We start from the raw sequence: 18,460 nt of genomic DNA on the forward strand, positions 1-18,460 counted from the left end.
AATTTTCATTGGAATAAAAGATAAATGTTGTATGCCTTCATTTGATTACCAGAAAAATTTTAATAGCTACATAAAACAAATAAATATATATTTAGTTAAACTTTTAATAAATTGCTGTTAAATTATTCAAGTTTCAATGAATTAGACGTGCTTTTTGGTTAATAAAATTGTATATAACCATCCAGAAAAAATTTTAACAGAATTTTTTTTATGGAATTTGGAAAAAAATAAAACAGATTTCATAGGGCCCTACAAATGAAAATATCATGCATCTGAAGTTATAATTAAATACGGCGCAACAGTGCGTATTATCGTTTTAAATGGCGTTCACTCAAGGACCTGAGTAGATGACACACGCGCAGTTACTTTCCACACAGGTACAGACATTTTTGGTTGAAAATTCTCATACGTGTAATAATTTCTTTCAGTTTGATAATATAAAAAATATTTTAAAGTTTAGAATTAGACAGCCTTGTGTTGTGTAAACAATTGTGCAGTGAAAATTACCACAAATGACCACCTAGTGTCCAACCTACTCTAATACTGTTATAACCCGTTTACACGTGAACAAGTGATCTACAACATGACGAAAGCAATTATTTATAACATGTACAATGTTTTAAAATAAAATAAAAATTGTCCACAACTATGTGACAAGGTCAGCAATCATCACAACATAGGGCCCCATTCCTTTATTTTGCTTGGGGCCCCCAAATCACTAAATCCGCCCCTGCTTAGGGCCAGGAATTGGATACTTGTTATAAAATTAAAATCTCCTCTTATCGTTTCCTTTGTGTGTTTTTTAATATGACTTTAAACCAAACGCAAGAAGTTCACTGTTTTCTGTGTTGCGCAAAGACCCAAAGCCCACTCACAGAAAAAGTGATTTTTAATGTGATTTTAAACGATTCACACACTGTTTTCTGCGCTCTGTCAAAATATCCTCGTAAACACAGTCAGTTAAAACACGTGTTACAGTACATTGGATCCGTGCAGCTCTTAAAGTGACAGCAGCCTAATATTCCTGCTGCCGTCTCTATAACAATATTAATCAAACAACAAAAGACAAAGATAAAATTCACTCGCTGTTCTTGACTATAACTTTTGTAACTATATTTGTAATGCATACAGTATATTTTATATGTGCGGAATCATTCAAATTAAAATGACACCCAACACTACTCGCTGCTTAACTACGATGCATCGTTGAAGAAATCAACTAGCTAGTCACGACTGTTTCCCGAAACCGTATTGTCGCAAATTTGTCGTTCAACCATGTTGGTTAATGATGTCACGCAGGTGGTGGAGTAATAACTGCTTTTAATGAATCCGCTTGAGATCGAATTAATGCTAGATGTTTTGCTATAAATTACAGACATGGTATCTGAGGGCTAATTCTCATTTTTCTCAGTTGTTTAGCTGTATTTCTAAATTCAAGACTTTGTAAAAGAGCATAATAGGTCCTTTTTGTTTTTGTTTGTAATGTTATTATGCTCACCAAGGCTACTCGCCAAGAAAGAGGTTCTTCAGATTATTCAAATGTTCTTCACACTAAGAAAAAATGGTTCTTTTAAGAACTGTTCACTCAAAGGAACCCAACATTGTTCTTCATTTGCATTCATTTCGAAACCTTTATTTTCAAAAGACAGATTCACAAATGAATCTGCTAATATGTTCCTCTCAAACTGTTAAGATCAACTAAAACTATACTGTTTAACAAAAAAAAGTGGAGTGTTCCTTTAAATGCATGAATGTTTCAACAATCATTATTGCATATTCGGGTCTTTAGTGACCCGGATCTATATCTAACACGGATGGATCTCTACCCGTCGCGATAATATAAAACTCTCCTGATATTAGAGTAACTATTACAGAAGAATAGAATAAAGCATATTTTGTTACCTTTTGGAGTTTGGTAGGGTTCAGTTTGAGCAGATGTTTTATACCATCATCATCATCATCATCATCACTGTCCTCATCAGAGCTCATTTCCCAGTTCATTTAGCATCTGGCTCATATTCGCCATCTAAAACTATAATTTTCAACATCTTCAAAATCAATATTTTAGATCACTGACAGCTTCTTCACCGGATCCACCATCAAGTGACAGTGACACTAATATTAGACTGCGTTCTGTACTTCGCTGAGCCATTTCAAGTGTTCTGATGATTCTTCCTATTCTTTTGTTTTCTGCCTGCGGTAGGGATGGACGTATCGATATATCGATACTGATGTGAGCATCGAAAAGTATCGATACTTAAGTAAAAATAACAAAAATAGGATCTAATAAGTTGCAATTAAGGCGTATTGAATGTTAAAATACATTTCAGATATAATGTTAAGTGGGTATCTTTACCCATTTTACTCTTAGTAATTTTAATAATTAAGATTTAATTTAATAATTTAAAAGTTCAGTTTAGAAGTATCGTATCGGTATCGATATCGGCGATACTGGCCTTGAAAGTATCGGTATCGTATCGAAAACAAAATAAGTGGTATCGCCCATCCCTAGACTGCGGTAACTATGAGTGAAACGTCACTTCATCATTGTATATCAGTCATTGCCACCTTGAGGAAGAAAGGTGAATTGCACTTATTCAGTCATCAAAGATTTAATTTGTTAAAAAAAAAAAACTTACAGTTACACTTTGAGGTTGTTAGCGACCCTATACAATTTTTACAAAACATGAATGGGAACACAGGCATTCTTTTACATTCAATTTATTTATTTTTATATTATTTATTATGAATTGATTGAGGAATACTAAGAAGGTTGATGTCTAACTTTAAGAACTGAATGAGGAGGAGGGAAGTGAATGATGTCCCGGGTCACTAAAGAACCGAGGTATGCGTTTAAGGGTTAAACCAAAGCACAACTTTACTGCCACACATTCTTTACTAATGGATGTGCCTCTCAGGTCATTCATTTTGAGTGGAGCAAATCAAGGACGGAGCTGCAGCCCTTCGCTCGCTGCTTTAACTCTCTCCCACACTCCCTAGAATGTATGATATCATTCTTGGGCTCAAGAAGAGACCGGAGAAACCCTGCTGCATCGGAGCGCTCGCTCCCTATTCCCTTAATGTGTGTGTGTGTGTGTGTGTGTGTGTGTGTGTGTAAGAGTTCCATTGCCTTCCACCAAAGCTCTGCTGTGTCTTCCAGCCCAAAACCAGGGAATGATTATTAAAACAAAAATAATTGTTATAGAGACCGAACTCGGAGACCATCAAAGGGCTGCTTTTGATTCGATTTGAGCTTTGCGAGAGGCTCTGGGCTTGCGGATTTGACAGATCTTATTGGGGCCTAATTTAAACGGGCCCCAGCGTGTCTGCCTGCCTCCCTTTGTTTACATGGCTGAAATCTGAAACAAATGTGAACATGATACTCCCTGTCCTCAGCGCAGCTCCATTCAGCCTCTCTTGCACAGTTAGAAGCGTGTGTGTATTTACATGCGCATCCATTGTGTCGTTTTGATGGCGGTACTTGGTCGTCAGTGTCTACAAATATACTCTTCAGCTCACTTACAGGCTGAATGCTGACTGTATTTATACAATACCAGGAAAGCTAAAATCATCTCTACTGATCGTGACACCTCTGAAAGGAAAGATATGATGCCCTTTTTAGGAAAGTGCCTGTTTGAGAAGCAATATATATTCTTTTTTGAGAATCAATAAATCATTTAAAAGTGTGACGGGGAAAATAATGATATTCTATTATTATAAAACTATTATAGTTTTTGTTACTATTTTGAATCAGATTTTATTTGTTTGTTGTTTTCTTTTGTATTTTAACTAAAGTTTTAGTAATTTTTGTGCTTGTGTTATTTTTTAAGTTTTATTTAATTTTTTTGTTATTTTAGTATTTAAACTTAAATGTTCGATGTGTAGTGTTTATGAGGATCTATTGACAAAAATGCAATATAACATACATAGCTATGTTTTCAGTGGAGTATAAAGACCTTACATAATGTACTGTTATGTCTTTATTACCTTAAAATGAGCCATTTCTATCTCCATACACGCGGGTCCCCTTACAGTAAAATCGCCATTTTGCGCCGTCATGTCTCTACAGTAGCCCTAAACGGACAAACTTCTCTACAGAGCGCTAGTTACTCTCTGCTCTCTCAGACGACGACGTTTTTGTCCTGTGTCGGCCACCGTAGCTTCTCTATGTGCTTCGACAGGGAGGGGGGTGCAATTCACAACCTCACCCCTAGATGCCACTAAAATCACACACTGCACCTTTAAATTAAACGAAAATGAGAAATGTTGCAGAAATAAAATCATTGTGAGTTTTTATAACTATTTTATTTCAGTTAACGCGGTCAATGTTTGTTTTATTTTAAATAATGTAAAGGTTTTTCACTAACAATGATGAATATATAAATCAATTCTTTCTTGGTAAGTAGCTACATTATGGATCACACTTTAAAATGACTTTAAGCATTAATATTTTACAAAGGCATAAGAAATCATTAGCTAATGTACATTAAAATAGTCACAAAAGTAATTGATTCATATATGTATTCATATATTATTTGAATGTACATGTACTACTGATCAACTAAATATTATATGTTATATCTTTTTAAAATAAATGTACAAAAAATACAAATTATTAAAATAAATTAAAATGTATTTTATATATAATTAAATTTTATTATGAACAAAACAGTATATTTATGTGTATTCATTTATTTCTAATAATAATAATAATTTATATATACATATATATATATATATATATATATATATATATATATATATATATATATATATATATATATATATATATATATATATATATATATATATATATTACAACAAATCTGCCATAATGTATACACAATGTATATGGCAGATATGTTGTAATTTTATTCATGCTAATTTTTCTAATTTTTCTATTCTATTATTTTAATAAAGTAATCTAATAAAGATTTGTATTTTTGTATTAATTGGAATAAAAAAATTCCAGAAATAACAACTTGTAAAAGTATAAATGTTTCCTCAAATATGCACTGTAATATATATAATATAATATATAGTTCTAGCTTGTGGTTCGTTCATTGCAACTGTTAATCACAGTTCTGGTGAGCAAAATAAATGTGCAAGGAAGTTGTACTGTGGGTTATGGCCAACAGGAAGTGGACTTTGTTAAGTCGGGCCGCTGTACCATGTGTTGGTGGTGGTATGGTCAGACAGGAGGAAGGCACTGTGTGACAGCAGGCCATAAAGCAAATGTTTCCCCTCTGTCTCTATTCCAGGCACGGATATTGTGTCTCTTCCTCTGATGGTTCCTCTATTCCATGCCACATTTATATTTCCTTATTCTTTGTCCATCTGCCTTTGTTTTCTTTTTCACAAACTGCATCTTTTTTTTTTCCAGAGGCCTTTGCTGTTTTTGTTCTGAAAATGACTTCCTTCCTTCCTTTACAAGCTGCCCCCCTGAGGCCGAGGGGAGGTGTGTGTGTTTGACTGTCTGCTGTGTAATTACGGCCCCCTCTCATCTCAGACTTCATGGAGATTCACTGAGCTCCACACTCTTTCTTCTGATCTTGTTTCTAATAGCTTAAAAAAGCTTTATGCTCTTAAAAATAAAGGTTCTTTATTGGCATCGATGGTTCCATTAAGAACCTTTAACAGCCATACTGAAGGTTTGTTATAGTGGGAATTTATTTTTTATTTTATTTTTTTTATAGATTATTGAAATGTTCCTCACACTAAAAAAGCTTCTTTTCAAGGGGACCTATTATGGCAAATTCACGTTTATATTTTTTTGAATATATTTATGTGCGTGTACACAACCACCCTATTGTGGTAAAAATCCCACCACTCCGTTTGTTATTTTCATAATCATAAACATAAATCTGAAACAGTGGTCCCTATCATACACCCTGCGCAATGCGGCGCCCAAGCAAGTGTTTTTTGCTAGTTTCATGACGCGGTTATCATTTTCACGTCCAGCGCCACGTTGTTTAAAGGTGTCATGAACTGGCTTTTTTTTTTTTACATTTTATACTGTTGTCTGAGGTCAACTTATGGCGTTTATGTGGTTTTTACAGTCAAAAACATCATAATGAATAAGTAATAGGCTATTTTCTGCCCTGGTTTTGAGGCTCTCTGAAGAAACGTTCGGTTTTGATGGGTGTGCCGCACTGAAGACTTGGAAGTAAACGCCGACGGCTAGGATTGGATACGATTTGCATATTTAATGAGCTTCAGCTCCCCTCAGTACATGTGGGAATTGTTTTGAAAGCGTGTGGAGAAACGCTCACAGGGCTCGAAAAATATCTTTATCAAACAAACAATTGATTGGAATGTTATTTTTTTATTACTTGGCCAGATCAGTGAATATAACCGCGAACCGTACACACACACACGCGCGTGCGAAAAAGGAATGTTATTTCACTATTTAAGATAGCCCGTCGGCAGGCCGGTGATACGTTTTGGTAGCCAGTTTGAAAAACACATAGGCCCGTTGGGCTTTGCGAGCCCTGCCCCATAACGTTCCTTCCACTTAAAAATGGCTTTCGCCGTAAGCCGACTTGCATACCGCTGACCGCCGGAAGCTATTTTAGTCTATAAAGTTTTAAATATGGATATTTTTCTCACACAAATGCATTGATTCGCTTCAGAAGGCCTTTATTAACTCCCCGGGGCAGTGTGGAGCAGTTATATGATGGATAGATGCACTTTTATGGACTACATAAAAGACCCATCAAATCAAGGCCATTATAAAGCTCGGAAGAGCCAGGACATTTTTAATATAACTGCGATTGTGTTCGTCTGAAAGAAGAATGTCATATACACCTAGGATGACTTGAGGGTGAGTAAATCATGGGCTAATTTTCATTTTTTGGTGAACTAACCCTTTAAAGTACTTAAAACGAAATAACACAAATAAAAAAGGAATTACATAGTAACCAAAAATAAACAGGATGTTATGTCCAATCTTATATTTGAGTTTATTTGAGAAGTTTTTGTCATAAGACACACAGTCAGCAGCAAGGTGTCCTAGGGCGGCTGTTCCGCCTCTGCCGTTGCTGCGGAGACCAGAGCAACATCTGTGTGGAATTCCAGTGATTGCCACATCAAAGAGCGACTGCCTGAGCTTCAGTAATGAGCTGCTCTCCAGCCTCAGCACACACACACACACACACACACACACACACACTCTCTTCTTATTTCCTCAACTATTATAAACCGTAGACAACCCATCTAATACTATGTCATTCTTTCCTTCTTTCTTTCTTTCTTTCTTTCTTTCTTTCTTTCTTTCTTTCTTTCTTTCTTTCTTTCTTTCTTTCTTTCTAATAGCTTTTAATGGGACCAGCACTGATAATAATTTAACATTCAACATTGATAATAATAAGAAATGTTACTTGAGCAACAAATCAGCATATGATTTCTGTGACACTGAAGACTGGAGTAATGATGCTGAAAATTCAGCTTTTCCATCAAAGGAATAAATTACATTTTAAAACATATTCAAATACAGAACAGTTCATTTAATTTGTGTTAAGTTTTACTGTTTTAACTATATTTTTAATCAAATAAATGCATAATTGTTGAACACAACTTCAAATTTTTGATCAGTAAAAATAATATAATTGATAATATTATAACAATAATAATACATGGCTGGTTTTCAGTACATGTTAAAGGTACACACTAGATTTTAATAGCAGCACTGCCTTGCTAATTCAATAGAAATATTATTATTATTATTTGTAAATTATAGTTTTAAATTATAAAATGTACGGGTTGCTCTGTAAATTATTCTGCATCCACAACTGCCTTTTTTTCTGTAAAAGCAACAGGATGTATTACAGTGTATGAGGACACATTTACAACCCCAAATCAGAAAAAGTTGGGACAGTATGGAAAACGCAAAAAAAAGGAGAAAAAAAAGAAGTGATTTCTAAATTTAATTTGACTTGTATTTCATTGCAGACAATATGAACACAAAATATTTCATGTTTTGTCTGGTCAACTTCATGTCATTTGTAAATATGCATCCTTTCCTGTCATTCACCTGCAACACATTTCAAAAAAAGTTGGGACAGGAGCAATTTAGGGCTAGTAATGAGGTAAAATGGTTAAATAATGACGTGATTTGAAACAGGTGATGTCAACAGGTGATTGTAATTATGATTTGGTACAAAAGCAGCATCCAAGAAAGGTCTAATCCTTTAGGAGCAAAGATGGGCCGAGGATCGCCAGTTTGCCAACAAATACGTGAGAAAATTATTGAAATGTTTAAAAACAATGTTCCTCAAAGAAAGATAGGAAGAGATTTGGATATTTCACATTCAACAGTGCATAACATAATTAAAAGATTCAAGGAATCTGGAGGAATTTCAGTGCGTAAAGGACAAGGGCGCAAGCCTAAGCTGAACAACCGTGATCGAGTGCCGATCACTCAGGCGGCACTGCATCAAGAATCGTCATTCATCTATAAGCGATATCACCACATGGGCCCAGGACTATTTTGGCAAACCTTTGTCAAGTACCACAATATGTAGTTACATCCACAAATGCCAGTTAAAACTGTACTGTGCCAAAAGGAAGCCTTATGTTAACAGTGTCCAGAAGCGCCGTCGACTTCTCTGGGCTCGGAGGCATCTGGGATGGACCATCACACAGTGGAAACGTGTACTGTGGTCAGATGAATCAGTATTTCAGGTATTTTTTGGGAGGAATGGACGCCGTGTGCTCCGGACCAAAGAAGAAAAGGATCATCCAGACTGTTACCAGCAACAAGTCCAAAAGCCAGGGTCTGTCATGGTATGGGGTTGTGTCAGTGCCCTTGGCAAAGGTAACTTGCACTTCTGTGAAGGCACCATTAATGCTGAAAAGTACATAGAGATTTTGGAGCATAATATGCTGCCTTCAAGAAGACATCTTTTCCAGGGACGTCCATGCATATTTCAACAAGACAATGCAAAACCACATTCTGCACACATTACAAAGTCCTGGCTGCGCAGGAAGAGGGTACGGGTACTTGATTGGCCTGCCTGCAGTCCCGACCTGTCTCCAATAGAGAATGTGGACAACGAAGACCCCGTACTGTTGCCCACCTTAAGACTTTATTGCAGGAAGAATGGGACAAAATTACCCCTGAAACACTTCATCACTTGGTGTCTTCAGTCCCAAAACGTCTTTTAAGTGTTGTGAAAAGGAATGGCAACATTACAAAGTGGTAAATGCTTTACTGTCCCAACTTTTTTTGAAATGTGTTGCAGGTCTGAATGACAGGAAAGGATGCATATTTACAAATGACATGAAGTTGACCAGACAAAACATGAAATATTTTGTGTTCATATTGTCTGCAATGAAATACAAGTCAAAGTAAATTTAGAAATCACTTCTTTTTTCTTTCTTTTTTTCGTTTTCCATACTGTCCCAACTTTTTCTGATTTGGGGTTGTATATTTTTGTTATTTCTGGATTATTTTTTATTCCAATAAAATAATAATAATCTGCAAATTTGTTATAATATTGTTTGTGCTAATCTATGTATTGGACCTGTATTTTGGCACACACACACACACACACACACACACACACACGCTTCATTGTCATCAAAAAAGTGACAAATTGCCTTCATTTTCTTTAAGTAACATATATGGTTTCAAAATATGCCCAAGTCATGCTCTTGAGACTCAAATGTAGTGTTTGAGTAAATCCATGTCCTTTAGCGCCACCATGTGGAGGTTGCAACAAACATACATGAAGAACGAATCAAAATAGAAGATTTACCACAAATTGAACTATTAAACTATTAAATATAGACAACAACAATCATGACATTATAAGGCAATATAAAATAATGAATTATTATAATGGATGACAAAACAATATTTTCCTGGGTTATTGGCAAAGCCAGATATCTAATCATCTTTATATTGCGTTTCAGTCTGGCTGTAATTGTAGTTCTTGTCAACATAATAATTGGATTATTTTCCATTTGATGTTATACACTGATGTCTAAACTATGAGGGCAATTTGACTTTTTTGCCCACTTGAAACCACAGATGATATTCCATCAAAGTCTTAGGGACGAAATGTCAAGCTAAATCAGGGCAGAGTATGTGGAAGAGAAAGCACAGAGGAGCCGGTTAAACGAAACCACACATTCATTTGGAATGAGTGATGAAATTACACTGAGGCTGTTGTCATTGGAGGACTCGGGGCTAGCCGTGTGTCTAATGTATAATTACACTCTGAGTTGCCCGCGGGGCAGTGAAGAACGCCTGGAAATATGTCGTTTGACTGGTCCCATGGCAACACTTGGGTCAGAGAGGACATATTTTTTGTTTAGGCCTTTTGAAGGAAGAAAAGAAAGCAGCTTTGAGAGGGGAACTGCCAGGAGACACAGCATGCTATCACATGAAGGAGGACTTCATTACGCTAGTGTAGTGGGCCGAACAGTAACTGTAACCTTTGAAATGAGCGTTAACCTTTGACTTTCTAATGCACCCTTGTGGGCCTGTTTCTGACGTCCTCTGGAATGTGGCTGCATGGGGCGTTTCTGCTGTCCTGTGCACTCTATAAAACAACACAATAGACCTATCATGTTGATGAAGTGACTTTTCACAGCAGAGTTACGCTGAACTATGTTAAATGAACACATTCTATAGGGGAGGCAAATGCCACACACTAAATTTCATTCACAAACAAGCTGGAGTGACGTAAATAAAGTACAGTCAAGTTCTCTCTGGCTGAGAAAAGGAGTGAGATCGCTTCACTTTGTGGGAAAGTTTGAACAAAAAGACGATTTTGAGGTATAAAGGCTTCTGGGTGTCTAAATGTGTGATGCTTTTGAATTTAAACTGATGATTACTACTAACACTGTTAAGTGCATCATTTCAATAACATACACTGTAAAAAAAATCCTGTAACATTTACAGTAAAAAACAACAACACTGTAAAATCGAAGTAGTAAGACTTACTTAAAAAAGCCCCTTTAAAGGAACACGCCGACTTTTTGGGACTTTTGCTTCTTCACCGTATCCCCCATTCTCATCTCCGTGCGTGCCATGTCTGACGCACCCACCGCTAGCCTAGCTTAGCACAAAGACTGGAGGTATACGGCTCAAGCTAGCCTACTGCTCAATAAGTGACAAAATAACGCCAACATTTTCCTATTTACATGTTGTGATGTGTAAACACTCTAAAAAATGCTGGGTTCAAAATAACCCAAGTTGGGTTGAAAATGGACAAACCCAGCAATTGGGTTGTTTTAACCCAGCAAGTGGGTTGTTTTAACCCAGCGGTTAAAAAAAGTGACCTTAATTTCTGACTAAATCATTAACCACAGTAAATTATTCACTCAGAAGCTAGGTCAACTTTTAAAAGCAAACTATTTATTACTTCTCTTCCTTTGAAACCAAATAACTGATTTCTTGTTATATCGCTGCATCAATAGGAAGATGAGTACAATAATATGAGTGTCCAACCAAAGGGAACACTTTTTTCTTGGAAAAAAATGGTACTTAAACCAATCAATTAATCTAAACTTGGGTTTTCTTAGTAAACGAGGAATAGTATGTGAATAGTACAGATTTTTGCTTTTTTAAGTAAAGTGAACTAAAAAGTGTTAGTTAGTATCACTGTTGGATTTTACAGTGAACAACAACAAAAACAGCAGGTGTGGTTGCCAAAAATTTTGAGTAAAAATATGGTGACAATTATTCAGGTATATTTTACAACTTAACTTGATATAATGTTAATTTACTTGAACTAAAAACATCATCTTTTTACCATAAAATGTACTGATAAACAGCATAATAATACAGGTGGTTTAACAGAAAGCCATCATAATAAGTGGTCTGTGCATAAAACATGCCCAATATTCATATATTGACACTGCACAGTCATACACACAAAATATTAAATATTTAAACAAATTTTTTTATTATATGGTAATTTTCGACAGTACTTTGGAGTGAAATTACATATCAAGTTATGTTAAAACATTTACAGTTTTTCACCATACGGTACAGTTGTCCAATTAACACTTTTTCCCAATTCTGTTTTTTATTAGCTTTTGATACTATCCACAGGAACACAAAATACAGAACAATTACACCTTTCCCACTCCAACATATATAATAAAGTTAAAATAATAATAATAATCATTTAACATTTACTTAAATTACAGTTATCAGTTCACTATCTGTTATTGTTTATCAAAATAATTTGAACATTTGTTCACAGTCATTGTTATTTAACATTATCTGGTTGTTAACAAATTGTATATTAATTGTAAATTGTAATTTATAGGGTAAATATGTAGTAGGCACAATTTAGCTACCAAGGGAACAGGTTTTTTTTTTAATTGCAGCATTTATTTAAAGTTTTTTTTAACCAATTTTAAATAATTATAATATAGGTGCCACTTTGTCGCTGTATGGCTGTATTAAAGTAAAAAAAAAATCCAACAAAAGAGCACACAGGAGAAAGCTTAGCAAAAATCACCACGTATAACATATGACACCAAACAAACAAAAAACTGAATGAACTGAGGGCTTAAATACAGAAACTGAAACAGGTGTGACATTCAAATCAGTAACTATAATCTAGTGGCAGGAAAATGAAAACAAAGGAAATAGGAAAACTAGAATTAAACCAAAACAGAAAATACACGTGACACACTTAGACTTTAAGAGCACATTATTCATCCTGACAGCTGAAATATGTGATGAATCATTGCTTTATTTGAAATGCTATATGTAATGTCAGGTCAGTATGGAAGACAACAAGAGGCAAAACCATCTATATAGCAGCAATTACTTTAATTTTCAATTTAAAAAACAAAAGAGGAAAATGCACAATGACAGAATAAACGTAACTTAACAGGGTATAGGTTCACATGACAACGATGTATCTTTGCATTTTTGTGTACAGGCGACAACATTGTCAAAATGATTCCAGAGAGCAGGTTATGTGTATACCTAGTTTAGTAAACGGATAACCTCAACTTTCAGTTCCACAGTGGAGGTAACTTTTAGACTATGTAAGTAGCCATAGCAACTCACTCTCTGAACATAACCTGCTCCAGAGCAGCTCATGAGGTTAGTTGGTTAGTTTGCTTAAGAGGTATTCAGATGACAAGGTAATGTTTAAATATTAATTCAATTCAAATATATTTATTTATTTTATTGTCATCTCACACATGGATCTGCATTCAATTAAATCAAGCGCCAGCGTTAGTTCTGGCAGGCCACGTAGTCAAGCTCCGCTATCAGCTGATTGGGAAATTCTAACTCCGCCCCTCTTTTCAGCTGATCTGTTTCAGCTGATCCTATGCTCTCAATTGGCTTCTCTCAAACAGGGCACCTTACTTAAGCATAGCTTCACTTCAATCTGCCTGCTTGGACGCTTCTGCTGCACGCTGCTTTGCAACCCACCTCCTCCCCAGCTCCTCCTTAAATTGCTTACTTAATCATGTCATTCTGTTGTCATTGATGCATGCTCTGTTCTAAATGGGGGATTTGCTCTGCCCTCCCAGTTAAATGGGAGGTCGTCCCCAGAATCTGCTGCTGTTCCCTGTCTTGGCTTTTCATGGAGCTCATGAAAGGATGGGGAATTTAGAACAGAGCCATACCGCCAAATCTAAATCTTTGCAAAATATGCAATTAAAAATTTTACTAAATGTTTGTCTATTGTGTTTTTTTGACTTTAGTGGACCTGACAGGTGGACCTGATTAGCATCAAACAAACAAACAATATAATCCTTATTCTCTGTGAATAAAGATTACTTGTCAAATGAAGAGATTGAAAAAATGATTGCACAACCACCAAAAAAGTGGCGATGTGCACTAAGTAGGTTATGTAAATCGCCATTAAACAAAAGAAGAAGAAAGAAGTAGAATGGTGCGCTTTTGCCTAGCGTCTGTTTCCATGGTGAATCATCGATTCGTCGCTCTGTTGAGGATGTCTTGTGTGTTAACCGGGAACATTCACTGAGCTGTCTGAACTTACTCCCGGACTCGTTTTTGGAACCAGCATATCTCGAGAAAGGTTTGGCTGGAATACCCCTGTTCACGAGGATCCGTGAAAACGATTAAAATCGCTGAATTATTCTGCCAGGCCAGTAGTTGGCGATGTCACTTTGTAAAGAAACACTACACACCTATAGACTGAACACGTAATACGCATGACAGGCACTATTTTAACGATGTGCTCAAGGCACATGGTCCAAAAGGGTTGTACCTATTCTCTTAATGAGTCATGGGTGTGTTTTGGGCAGAGTGTCTTCTCCCACTCCCTTTAAAAGCCAGTTGCGCTTGCACCATGGCGTAATTTGCGAGTGGAAAGACTGAACGCTTCTCCAGAGAGGAATCATTACATTTTTTATATTTAAAAATGTTTGTGTGCTGCTGCACATCCCTGTGTGTGTAATAAGCAGAGTGTACATGTGTTGTGCACCTGCCTATAGGCGCAAATTACTAACACTCCCTTTAAATACTGCATATTTCAAAAATAGCAACGCACTAACAATGCGCCTGAACACACCTTGTTTTCAGACCAGCAGCTTTCAAGCCACCAAAGCACCATTGCTGAAGCATTAAAAGTTTTCAGTTTTTAGTTGAAACCGGTGGCGTCGGAAGCCAAAAAAATGTGGGTGGGTCCTCTCTCAGAACATTTTTACTGGAGTAGATGTCATTTACAAAGTACAAAGATACCACCCTGTTTGCTAAACGTCTGGTTGGGCAAGCCAAAATTACGAAAATCACCATATCATTGAGAGCAGCAATAGTATAGGGGTAAGATGCATGGCATCAAGTTTTGACACAAATCGACCTGTGGTTCGAATCCGCCTTTTGCTGAACCCACTCTACTCCCTTTTCCCATCACATATCAGATCGGAAAGGCATTTATTTTCAGTAAAAATAAGAAAATATTAGAAAAGTGGAAATAAAGCGTCTAACGTGTTTAATAATAAGTGTTTATCAGTTAGGGGTAGGTAAACAGACATGTGCTGAATTAGAGACGATAAAAGTGAGTGGGTCCAATATCATTGATCGTAAAAAGTGGGTGGGTCTTCTTGTCCCACCCACATACAATGGTTCCGACGCCCATGTGTAAACGGCAGTTATCACATCCAGCGGCACGTTGTTTAAATAGCAAATGCACCCATCTATTCGCCCATGGGCGTGCTGGTCTGAAACGTGTGTTCAGGTGCATTGTTGGCACCGACCGTTTTTCCATCATTAAACTAGCAAAAGTGGATTCGGACATGCCCTAAGTGCACCTGAGCCAAAAACAGGGTCCTATATCTCAGACTCAAATTTCATAAAGGCCTCCTCAGGTTGAAATTTGAACGTAAGAGATTTTCAGCAAATAACACTTAACATTTCTGCCTGTTACTCAAACAAAGTTATCTTTAGATATCTTAACTTCAGATGAATTGGAATTTAGCACATAAGTCATACTGTGTTATAATACTTTTATGGTGTGTTTCTTTCCTAACAGAACAGCATGAACATTCTTAAAAGATTCTGTAAAAATTATTAAACCAACATTTTTTAATTTTTAATAACCAATTTTAAATAAATATAATATAGTACCCCTTAGATTTTAGCTTTAAATGCATATTATTAATCCTGGCAATTTTGTACAACATTTCTCATACCAAAAGAAATGACAGATATTGTCTATAAAACTTGTTACAATTGGCCTGTTCACACAATTTATTAAAAATGTAAATAATTCCTTTAATACTCTTGATGATTTATTTTGACTCGAGTCTAATAAAAGACGGCAGATTTGCCTCATAACAAAGATGTCACCTTGACCGCACTCAAATGTTTGCGACAATTACAAGGTGCTGCTCTCAGCCTCAGAGAGCTCAATTTCAATGCACATAAATTGCCCCTGATGCTCTTCAGTGTGTTTATGGAGCTGCCGGCGACTGGCAGAGGCGGTGTGGAAATTCAATTTGGTACCAGTGCATGGGATTCATGTACTGGAAAAAAGATGGAGGCAATGGGAAACGTGTCCTTGTTTACAGATGACTGCTGCTAATATATCAGGAAATAAAAGGTGATCTTATTCAAGCTCCCATTCATTTTTTTATTTAAATGTATTTTATTGTACTATAACACACACACACACACACACACACACACACACACACACACACACACACACACACACACACACACACACACACACACAGGAGTGTCCCAGTCTAGAATCCACTCTCACACAGAGTGTCTAGTGGTGTTAGAGGATCAGTGTTACAGGAGCATAGGCTACTCACCACTGAAAGCACACACAGCACATAAACACAGCCCCCCATCTCAAACACAACCATGCCTATCTGAATGATTAATGACAGCGGCCTTTAGCAGGACTGCCACACGGCCTTCACTTCTTTCATAGGTTCAATTTAATCGAGTTCTAAACCTTGAAAGGTTGCCTTGAGAAAATATATTAAAATCAGGTCGAACGGGGACCGTTTTTTTGGCTTTCAAACATTGAAACAGATCATACACGTCTCAAATGGCGTCAATAAAATCTGAAACATAACTAATTCCGCAGGGTTGAAAATTCATGCTGCACGTCCTGACTGTGGCCAATAGGGGGAGACAGAGACTAAGCCACGATACAGCAATTCTCACTAAATAATGTCTCAAAAGTAGCCTATACTCATGGGACCCAGGAATAGTCTTCTGTAGTGGACATTATTTTAGTGAATTTCTCTGACAACATACATGTCATAGTTTTCCTGTAAAGAGCACATTCAGGGCTTTTCAGAGATACCAAATGTTTGGAAGTTTCACAATGACAGCTGCCTCTCCTTGGACTTTAAAAATGACTGACATTAATGATTGACTCTAATGGAAATATGATAATGTTTTGTAATTAACATTTATAAATCAACATCTCAGAAAATTTTTATTGTGTTTCAGATCAAAATAAGACTTTATGTTACGAAACAGGGCATTCATTTCATACACGTCCTCTGTAGAGGACACCAGGACTTAAACCATGTTTATCAGGCATTTTGGGAGATGAATAGGGAAAGAAATTATGTTTCAATATTCCTATAATATATTAGATATTATTTTGAAAATCTTGCCAATTACTACTCTTTTTCATTACATGTTGACCCAAGAACACATTGAAATGCAAATTAGATACAATGTATAGATACATATAATGGGAAAACCTTCTTATGGCCATTTACACACATATTGCATAAAGCAAAATGGTACATCAAATCATTCTGTTATCTTTCATAACATAGTTGAGAATTTTAGTTATAAAGTTTGTTATATAAAAAAAAATCCTGAAACTTAAAAACTGATTGGTTTTTTTTTTTTAAATCCCATTGTTTTTGCCTATTCATGTCTTTTAATAATTAAAAAAAAAGTCCTAGTGTCCTCTACACTACAGAGGACATAGCATAACATTAACAAAATATCATTATTATTAAAAAATGTAAATTTCCCCTTTTTTTCTTATGCTCTAAACAATGTGATGATACGAAAATAAAATCTGGTTCTCAGGAGGATATAGCCTATATATCCAATCTAAAATCTTTTACTGTCTAAATGAGGTCATTTGTTTACGCGTGTCACGTGATCTCCGCGTTGATCCCTATGATCCTGACGAGGCCTTTATGAAATTTAGTGTCGGACATTTTATCGAAAAACAATTAAAATTTTGGCGTGTCACTTAAGCAAAGCTACCATATGGCTTCAGAAGAGTTGGAATTTAGCACATAAGTCATACGGATTCAGTGTTATGATACTTTTATGGTGTGTTTTGACAGCACCAGTTTCAGTGAATTCAGTCGATATCACCTCGTGTTCAGAGGAGAAAAGAAATTCATCATGGTCTACTCTATAACAGAATAATGGTGAGTAAATTAATTTAAATTTTTCATTTAGGTGACTTTTTTTAAAATAAACTAGGATCATGTATTCAAATCATTCATCACCTCCTCAGTGAGTGTTTTGTACTTTTAACGTTATGCCTGCGGTTATATAAGAAGTTGTGTTAGCTTTCAGTGAAATATGCCGCAAGTGATTTATACAATATCACCACACTGTTATTTACCATTGCACATGATTATTGTCAGCTCAAACGTCCCCTAACCTGTGATAAACTCGTAGCTCTTGTGAATGTTGCCTGCCTGTATTCTGATGATTGATGGGATAGGCTGGGAGAGGTGATATGAACTCATATCTGTGTCTTGGGTTCATTTGTGGAATGTTGTTTAGCGAGACGTTGCACTTTTTAGGAGCACGAACAATATGCACAAGATTAGGAAAGGCTTACTGAAGTTGGCCAGTGAGCATAGAGGTCAACAGGTCAGTGCAAGGTAGTAGACATGCTACTTATGGTTTCCACTTTTCATATAGCATGTTTGCTGTTAACAGTTTGCAGATTGTCTATATGTAACAGTAGTTAGAATGCATGGAAATGACCAAAATAACAACCAG

This window comes from Gobio gobio, assembly GCF_949357685.1.
Source record: "Gobio gobio genome assembly, chromosome: 18".
Classification (NCBI taxonomy): Eukaryota; Metazoa; Chordata; class Actinopteri; order Cypriniformes; family Gobionidae; genus Gobio; species Gobio gobio.